Consider the following 10,375-nt stretch of genomic DNA (forward strand, 5'->3'; position numbering starts at 1 on the left):
CCTTTATAAGAAGAGACAGGTGAGCTTGCTTCCTCTCTCTCCTCCGCCACGTGAGGATACAAAGAGGCGATGGCCATTTGCAAACAAGGAATCAAGCTCATGCCAGACACTGGATCTACCAACACCTTGATCTTGGACTTCCAGCCTCCAGAATCATGAAAATCTGCTTCAGTTTTTTTTTTCTTAATGTTTATTTATTTTTGAGAGAGTAAAAGCACGAGAAGGGGAGGGGATGCAGGGAGAGAAGGGGACAGAGGATCCCAAGCGGGCTCCGTGTTGACAGCAGAGAGCCCATTATGGGGCTGGAACTCATGAACCCTGAGATAATGACCTGAGCCGAAGTCGGATGCTCAACTGACTGAGCCACCCAGGTGCCCCAAATTTCGGTAGTTTTTAAGCTACCCAATCTGTGGTCTTTCGTTATGACAGCCCAAAGAGATGAAGACAACAATTTTGTTTTAGATGAATATCTTCGATGGGAATTGCATTTTCCCCGGGCGGGTGGCGGTGGGCGGGGTGGGGGGGGGTTCCTACTTCCTTCTTCCTTTCAGTACTAGAGCACCCTGTGCTTTAGCTGAGCACCTGCTGCTGACCTTGGACTACTCTCCTGTCTCTGCCATGAACTGCAGCCAATGGAAAGGGAAGGGAAGGGACGTGGACAATGCCCACATCAGTTGGTTACAAGAAACTTGCCTGTTGATGAAAAAGTTTTGGAACAGACAGAAGTGATGGTTGCACAAAATTGTGAATGCGATTAGTGCCACTGCACTGCACTTAAAACAAGTTAAAATGGCAAACTTTTATATCCCATATATGTGTTAGTCTGCTCAAGCTGCTGTAACAAAACACCATAATAGTGGCTCAAACAGCAAACATTTCTCTCTCATCGTCCTGGAGGCTGCACATTCCAGATCAAAGTGCCAGCATGATGAGAACCTGCTTGCTGGCTTGTAGACAGTCACCTTCTCACTGTGTCCTTACACAGCCAAGAGAAAGTTCTGGGCTTCTCATCATCCCCTTATATGGGCACCAGTCCCACTTGGGGCCTTCAACCCATGACCTCATCCAAATCCAACCACCTCCCAAAAGTCCCTCCTCCAAACATTGCCACATCAGCGATTAAGATCTCAACATATAAAGTGTGGGAGGACACCCTCAGACCACAGTGATATATTTTAATCACAATTTGACAAAGTAATAATGCATAATGAATTATACCAAAACCCATTGAAATATGTGCTACGTGGGTGGATTGTGTGGAATGTGAATTATGTCTCAATAAATTTGTTTTTTAAAACGTCCAAAGAAACCTGCTTGTCCCTACCTCCCTCTCTTTCCAGTCTCACAGCTCCACTGTGGCTGCAGCACGAACTCAGCTATGACAAAACGTGGGGATGTCAGAGCACGTACAGAAGAAAACCAGGGCGCTGAATAATCCTGTGCATGAGGCTTTCTGCCACTGCAGCCCTACCCTTCACACTATTACAGGAGACAAGTACACCTGTTTGTTGAGCTTTCGTACTCAGAGTTCTTTGTGGTTCGGCAGCTTAGCTGGTATTCGAACCAAAACACTGGCACCTCACTTCACTTACCGAGAAAGACAATGGTTCACTTAAAAAGAGAGAAAGAGGGGCGCCTGGGTGGCGCAGTCGGTTGGGCGTCCGACTTCAGCCAGGTCACGATCTCGCGCTCCGTGAGTTCGAGCCCCGCGTCGGGCTCTGGGCTGATGGCTCAGAGCCTGGAGCCTGTTTCCGATTCTGTGTCTCCCTCTCTCTGCCCCTCCCCCGTTCATGCTCTGTCTCTCTCTGTCCCAAAAATAAATAAACGTTGAAAAAAAAAAAAAGAGAGAGAAAGAGAGAGAGAGAGAGACTGAAGGCCTTTTCCTGCTCCCTTTCTTCCACTGCTCCCCCAGGGTTCCAACTTCCTCTATCTGCTAGGTAACTTTGCTCTTAATTTCCAGAACTTCTGAAGGCACGGTACTGTATATAAGAATGAACTACACTATTCAATATTTTTTTTATTGATTTCATTAAGAGCTGAAGAGAGTTTCAGTGAGGACAATATTCTACGGCAGAAATCAAATAAGAATTAGTTTGTGGGTTATGCCAACAGTCAACTGATGATATCAGCTATGTTCCAGAGAGCAAAAACAACTTTTTTCCCTAGCTATCTGAGGAATGCCTATTTGTCATTTGTTTCTTTTATTGCACCGCGGAAAAGATTTTAGAAGATGGAAACAAAAGGAAAGAAGCCATCATTTTCATCAAATCCCTCCTTTATACTGTAAACTAATTCAGTAGGTCTATAAAGCTTGCAAATTGGAGCAATAGATTAACCTCAGTGATATGTTCGGAAAATAATTCATAAAATAAACATGATGCAACAGAAAGAACAATTACCTCTTAGCAAAGGGCATGCCTTTGATTTTGTCCTGTCACGTGATGTAATTCCAAATGTGTCTGACCCATACCTGCCTCTGAATCAACCTTCTCATTTGGTGTGATGGAAGAGAGAACCCTTGACTTTAATTATTTGATGTTGAAGTACCTGGTTGAAAAAAAAAAAAAACACAAAAAACCAATCATCTGAATGCTTTTGTGCCTGGATGCAGAGCACCTAATCTAGAGTTATGCGGACAGTGGAGCGAATTTCTTGCTTTTTGTTTGGCTCTTTGGCTTCACAGAGAGAGAGAGAGAGAGAAAGCGAGCGAGAGAGAGAGAGGGTTTCCTTGTATCAAAGATCTCTTCATGAATAAGAGGTGCTGTTAGTCTTGGAGCTGGCTTTCCACTGCAATTATGATGAGTCTAGAGTGCTAATCTATTGTGTGATATAATACAACACTAGCAGTTATAAATCTCTGCTGTATGGCATCCCTGTCTGGGATTAGTGGGAGTTAACACTACAAGTCAAAAGTCCTGGCCGTCTGTGGAGGGCTTTCACACTGATTGCCCAATTCTCCAGAGGGCTACCATTCTTTCTCACCAATAATTTCTATATCCAGTTGCCTTTAAACAGCCCGTAAGCAGCAACCCAACTCAGATAGCTAGTTCCCTATTTTTCTTTAAGGGGTAACGTCCAATGTTCAAATGAATTGAGTAGGCAAATAGGGAAAAGTTTTATATTTTGCAATTCACCTAGTGGCTGTCTTCCAAAATGTGCAATATATTTTATAAATGTTATTACCCACTTGGTGAGTGGCCATTTCCAGAGACACTTCCAGTCATTGCGGTGGCATGAAGGGACATTCACTTTGCCCAGTGTTACCTAAGCTTTCCAGAGTGCTGCTCTAATCATAGGATGGCACTACGTCTTTCATTTGCTGAATGACTTGGGAGGCAAATACCCTCCCCTTCAATTCCACAACCACATGGAGGGATGATTGCAGAAAGGGAGACAGTCGGCCAGACGGCTCACCGCACAAAGGCAGGCATTCCACTGCCTTATCTGCCCTCCTCCTTCCCACTGCCCAACACGGTGCCTGCAACGTGGACCGGCACTCAGAAAGTGCTTTTTGACTGACTGACAAAAGAAATCCAAGTCATGAAATCAAAGTATAACTTCAGTATCCTCATTCGATTGGAAACTACAGTGGATTATAAACTCCTTTTAAGATGGTCTGATAGGTAAGCCTGATTTCCCTATAGTGCCATTCTTGGAAAATAAAATGCTGCAAATTGAATCTGCCAGATAAGGAATAAAAGGCAGAGAGGCAGGATGGCTTGGTGCAGGCTGTTCGGAAGCCTGCTCGGCTTGGACAAGAGCAGTTGCCTGGCATTCTTGGTGCCCCGGGGCTCCAGGCAGGCAGGTTTTTAGGAGACCTGCCTCTGCTCAATCCAATAAAAATGTTCATAAAGAAACTTTCTTCTGTGTTTTTCTTTTTTCTTTTTTTTTTTGGTGGGCGGGGGCTAGGATACTTGTCTTGAAAAATAATATGGAACATTTTTAACAATTCAGACAGGGAAAGTAGAAATAGGTCAGACAAAAAATGGAGGGTGAAGTTGTCCTGCCCTTTCTTTAATCTTCTGAACAGTGTTTGAAAGAGCTCTTGGCAGATGAACAAATTTGTTCTGTATTGTGGAGTTAATATCTGTGCCAGGATTTCTGTCATCCCTCTGGGGGTGGTGATCAATATAACTAATAAATAGCAAATGACTAGACGGAGCCCACTGGAGGCCAGCAGTCTCCCTAATGGGGTAATATAATAGATGACGCCCTGGGATACTAGTCATGCTGAGTTTGGAGAAATGTGGGTCTTAATGGAACAGTTAGCAGTTACTAAGTTAGCAGTGAGTTGTGTTAGTGAAGTTTGGCAACAGACAAGAATAACAAGGAAGAGAGACAGTAAGAAAGTAAACCAAGTGAATCAGGAAAGAAGAAGCCATAGAAGAAGGTGAATGAGTGGCAAACAAGAGACTCCCCCTCTTTTTAGGCTAATTTTTAGAGCAGCTTTAGGTTCACAGTGAAATTGAGAGGAAGTTATAGAGATTTCCTAAGTTCCCCCTGCCCCCCACCACATGCACAGCCTTCCCTATTATCAACATACCCCACCAGTGGTACAGATGTTACAATTGATGACCCTACACTGACACATCACGATCACCCAAAGTCCATAGTTTACATTAGGGTTCACTCATAGTTGTTCTAAGTGCTGTGGGTTTGCACACAGGTATCCATCATTATGGAATCATACAGAGTATTTTCATGGCCCTAAAAATCCTCTGTTCTCTCGCTATTCATCCCTCTTCCTCCCATCCCCCAACCTTTGGCAACCACTGATCTTTTTATTGTCTCCGTAGTTTCACCTTTTCCAGAATGTCATATAATTGGAATCATTCAGTGTGTATATCATACAGATTGGCTTCTTTCACATCGTAGTATGCATTTAAGTTTCCATGTCTTTTCATGGCTTTCATAGCTCATTTCTTTTTAGTGCTGAATAATATTCCATTGTCTGGATGTACCAGTTTATCCATCACATCTTGGTTGCTTCCAAATTTGGGCAATTATGAATAAAGCCGTTATAAACGGCTATCTGTGTGTAGGGTTTTGGGCGGACACAAGTTTTCAACTTCTTCGGGTAAATGCCAAGCAGTGCAATTGCTGGATTATGTGGTGAGAGTATGTTTATTTTTATAAGAAACTGCTGAATTGCCGTCCAAAGGGGCTGTAGCATTTTGCATTTCCACTAGCAATGTTTGAGCATTTCCGTCCTCCCCATCCTTGCCAGCATTTGGTGTTGTCAGTGTCCTAGATTTTGGCCATTCTAATATGTGTGTTGTGGTATCTCACTGTTGTCTTAATTTGCATTTCCCTGATGACACATGATGTGGAGCATCTTTGCATATGCTTACTCTCCAACTGCATATCTTCCTTGGTGTCTGTTAAGGTCTTTAGCCCATGTTTAAATGGGGTTGTTTATTTTCTTATTGTTGAGAAAGTAAACTTTTTTTAAAGGACAACCGAAGAGTTTGTTGAGTTGGGGGGGTGAACCAGTGACCTGAAAGATGTCTAAGATGCCTTACAATGCACCAGTGCTACAGGGTGTGTATCCGGTGCTAACAAAATTCTAAGTCCTACCCAAGAGAACCTCTGATTAAAACACAATGATAAAGAGAAAAATATGTAGTCACTAACTCAAATGCAAGGAGAAAAGATGCATATGGCTAGAGATGTTATTGGAGGATCCAAAAGAAGTTCTGGGTGCAGGAGAATTCTTTTTTTTTTTAATTTTTTTTTTCAACGTTTATTTTTGGGACAGAGAGAGACAGAGCATGAACGGGGGAGGGGCAGAGAGAGAGGGAGACACAGAATCGGAAACAGGCTCCAGGCTCTGAGCCATCAGCCCAGAGCCCGACGCGGGGCTCGAACTCACGGAGCGCGAGATCGTGACCTGGCTGAAGTCAGACGCTTAACCGACTGCGCCACCCAGGCGCCCTTTTTTTTAAAATTTTTAATGTTTATTCATTTTTGAGAGAGGGCGTGCGCGCGCGGGGAGGGGGGGGGGGCAGAGAGCGAGGGAAACCCAGAATGGGAAGCAGTCTCCAGGCTCTGAGCTGTCAGCCCAGAGCCTGACATGGGGCTCAACTGATTTTTTTCTCAACCAGAAAAATTAAGGAGATCTTTTCCTTTAGAAGACAATTGACTAATTGCTGAAATAGGAACCAGACCTGATTACCAAGTCCTCCAGCGGTGTTAGCAGGAATTTCAAGAATTGTATGGAGAACTGCAGGCCATGAGTATATGCTTTGCAACAGGTTCACACTATTACCCAAGTGGGCCTCAGTTTTTCGCTTTGAAAATTGGCATGACTAAAGAGCTTCAGAAGAAGGTTGCTTTGTTTTAAAAATAATGAGTACACCTCTGTTAATTTTTAAAACTTAATATACGAAAATGTGACTAATGAAAGAAGTAAGTGATTTACTTTATAGGGGTGTTCTGAACACAGTTTCTTTTATTTGAATAGCCTGTCCAGCTGCCTCAAGCCTATCCTAGAAGGGTCTGCCCCAACACCTGTTATAGGACTTTCATGCTGTGTTGTATTTTTATCTATGTTTGTGTCCCCACTAGGCTGAGCTGCCATAGAGCAGGGCTTGGATTTGTCCATCTTTGTATTCCCAGGGACTGTGATTTCTAGTACCTAGTGAGCATTTATTTAGTACGTGCTCGCTCAATGCATGAACCCCTTCTGGCTCAGTGATAATATGTTCTGGCTTACTGAAACTATTTGTTTAAACCAATCTAAATTTCAACAACACATTTACCACGAAAATCAAAGAAACACCTGTAATGAAGAAATTCACAGGTCCTTTAGTGGCAAACCTTGAAAAAAGGTGATGCACTGAAAATCCGTCCTGAATTTCCTGCTATTGTATTGTCAAGTATCAAAGCCAAATTATACTGCAGACATCCAGTTAATGCTTTTTCTCTTTTTATTAAGTTGGCCTTTTATCTGTTACTTGCAAATTATGTTGTCCGCGATCCTGGGCAAGTCATTGTTATGTAAGCTGGCCAGTTAGGGACAAAAAACTTTGTTGTGTTTTCAGGTTCAGTAATGGAAAAAAGATCCTTGGGGAGACTAGCATAGCTGGACAAGTAGGGATAATCCAGCTACGGAAGGATAGTAAAGGTGGCTTTCTAACAGTGGCCTATTTGATGGAGCTACTTTTATGTGGCTGAGGATGCATTCAGATGCCTGCCAAAGCATGCCATTAGTTCTGGATGAACAATAAGACCCGTAATTTTTATTGGCTTAATTTTGGGGATTTTCCCAAAGCTGGAGGTACTCCATTTAAATCTCCAAATCTTTTAATTAGCCAACATTCCTAAGCAGGCTACAATTTCTCCTGACTGAACGCTCTGAATATACAACATGGAATTGCAATATACCTTATTAGATAATTACTTAAATGAGATGCCCATACTTGTGTTGAACAGACATCTTAATTAGCAAAACAGATATGTCCATATTTTGCATCTAAAATAACTTAATAATACCACTGCTCAAGCTTTATAAAGACTTTCGTCTCTGAGAAGGTCAGTGAAATCCTTACATTGTTCATTTGCACGCATCCCAGAGTACATTTCTTATTCCTTCTACTCATGTCATTCTTAGGGGTTTGCTTAAGAGAGGTGTTGCACTTTGCTGAGAGGATAATTTTCATTGTCAGATACATAAAATGATGTCTTTCTGAGACAGTGCAAATTAGTAAAGCTGAGAATAAGAATTTGCTCTAAAATATTTTGTAGAGAAGCGTTTAGCCTGGTTGTGATGGTTTTGATAGCTGCCCACAGGAGAAAAGTCTTACCTTTTCTAAGATGGATTATGATTGATCCTTGTCTGAAGCTATCAGTAGAATGATTAAGGGAGAGTTGTTGACCTCTCTGAATATACTCAACTTTACAGAATGGTTGGTTCATTTATTGTCTGCAACACTGGTTTAAATTTGAAAAAGGCTATTTGAATTTAGGTAAATACATAGTAAACTTCAGAATGATTTACTGTTGTAAAGGTAGGTAGTTAATCACTTCTAAAGCTAATATGAAGATTGACATACAAAAGTTATAAAAATAGGTGAAAAGACAACGATTTGTTAAAGGACACGCAATATAAAAAAAGCTTCTTTGAATTTATATAAGTACTATGACAGATCAAAATTAGGTGGTATATTCCTAAATGTAAAAAACATTAATATGGTCTATTAGGCTTTTCCCTTTTCTTGGACCAAACATCCAATTAATAAATATTTCTGCTGCATTATGTTGTGTACGGCACTTTGGACAAGCAAAGAAGTGTAAGACTTAGTTCCTGCCCTCAAGGAGCCAACATTCTCCTTGGGAAGATAAGACATATGCACGTGGCAAGTCGCCTACCAAATCCAAAATGCCACATAAGCCAGTATCAAAAGCAAAACAAAACGCAACAGCCCTTTAATTTGCTAACTACAGATGTTTGCTCCAAGGCAGGATAAAGTTAGTAACTACCAAAGCTGGGCTAATTTCACTCCTTCGGTAAGTCTCTAAGCTTGAAAGGTTGGAGGCATGTAATTTGGGAATGAGAACTATCTGTCTACAGATAGCACCAATCTAGATTGGGAGCCGGATCTTTCAGATAGGTAGCTGAGAATAAGCTTTTACTTGCATAGAAGAAAAACTAATTTCCCAGAGATTACCTATAATGACTAGAGTTATCAAAATGACTCTTGGAAAGAGAACAAATCGTTGCAGCAATTCCCAGGCATGCTGGAATGGTTGGCTACAAAGCATGGGTAAATATAAATAACAAAAATGAGACCACTTTCCACATGCCCAAGATGCATTATTATTGGTGTATATCATTGTAACTTAACCGCCATGGCTGATGTGCTATAGACTTTCTGGGACCAAAGTCTTGTTAATCTTCTCTTCCTTCCTTCCTTCCTTCCTTCCTTCCTTCCTTCCTTCCTTCTTCTTCTTCTTCCCTTCCTTCCTTCCTTCCTCCTTCCTTCCTTCTTACTGTTCACTCGGGGATTCTCTGGATTTCGCCATCAGAGTCCCACTCACATAGAGGGTCCTCCCTTCCTCCTTCCCCTTCAGCAGGTAAATTCATAATTCTCAAAAGCAGTTGCTCTCCTGCTCATTCTTACCCTGAGATTAGCTCAAGAGCTATTTCAAACCATTGTCCCTTCAGATTAGAAATGATTTAGAACAAGATCAGGCTCTGAACAGTGGTCTACGCCTGGAGAAAGTTAGAATCCGAATACAGCTTTGTACAAAACATCATTACTAATGCCTGAAAACCAAGAATTGAGAGGCTAAGGGCCAGAGGTGGCTAACCATACGACCAGTACATAACACATGGAGGTATTGGGGACCACTGTTACTTTCAAACACAAAATTTCCTATTGTTACAGAAAAAGGAATGCAGAAAAAGTTATGGGAAGGGAATGAGGCTGCCTCAGAGAACTTAAACAGTATTTCAGGTTCCAAGCCACCAACAGTTTTAAAAACTCACGAGTCTCCATTAAATTGAATTTCAAACATATTTCTACCCTGATCTATTAATGAGGACAGTTTGACATTCGCTCAGGTGAAATAATTTAAGTAGAAGCCATGTGACATTATAATCAATTTAAGCAGCTCTTTAACTGCTTCAAGTTTGTCAAAGTGTTTTACAGTTAAGCTATAATTAGCTAGCCCTTCTAAATTCACTGTGAGGCAGAGAGTTGAATCTCCAAGCAAGCTTTATATCTGTGGAAACGAAGAGCAAATAATTTTCAAAAGGAGGCAACCACTTGGGCCCTGGTTTCAGGCATGTGTTCGTCTTATGAAATTCATCAAAGCTAAATATTTAGGGTGTGTGCACGACCGTGAATGTGCGTTGCATATCAATGAAAAGTTAAAATAAAAAAAATATATCTGAGGAAACCTGGTGTAAAGAGAACGAAGAAAAATCTCCTTAGCAGACTAGCTCTTCTGAAACTACCCAGGAAGGGCCTTTGTGTAATGGGCCTTCAGGGTGCTGAGCCAGGCACTAAAGGTGCTAAAACGAACTCAATTCCTCCTATACTTAAATTAGAGTTTGAAAATAATAGAATTGTGTGCTCAGGTGTGTAGATGAGATTAAAGTGGCAGGAAGAGAAATAGATGGATTTTCACATGGCTTATTTACCAAGTGGTTTGCTTCTTCAGTGGAACCATGGGGTCCTGACTATGCGGTGCTCCAGAGGGAGTAAGCGAGCCATGACCCTGACCTCCCAGACAGCAGCTTTCATTTCCCTGACGAGGAAATAGGCTCCACAGGTGAAACTACAGGAGGGTTGCAGACTTTCTCACTCCCCAGGCCTCAGCGCTTTGGATCAGATAGACCCGGAAGCAAAGTCCAGCTCTACTGTTTACG

Source organism: Lynx canadensis, chromosome B2, assembly GCF_007474595.2.
Source record: "Lynx canadensis isolate LIC74 chromosome B2, mLynCan4.pri.v2, whole genome shotgun sequence".
NCBI classification, from domain to species: Eukaryota; Metazoa; Chordata; class Mammalia; order Carnivora; family Felidae; genus Lynx; species Lynx canadensis.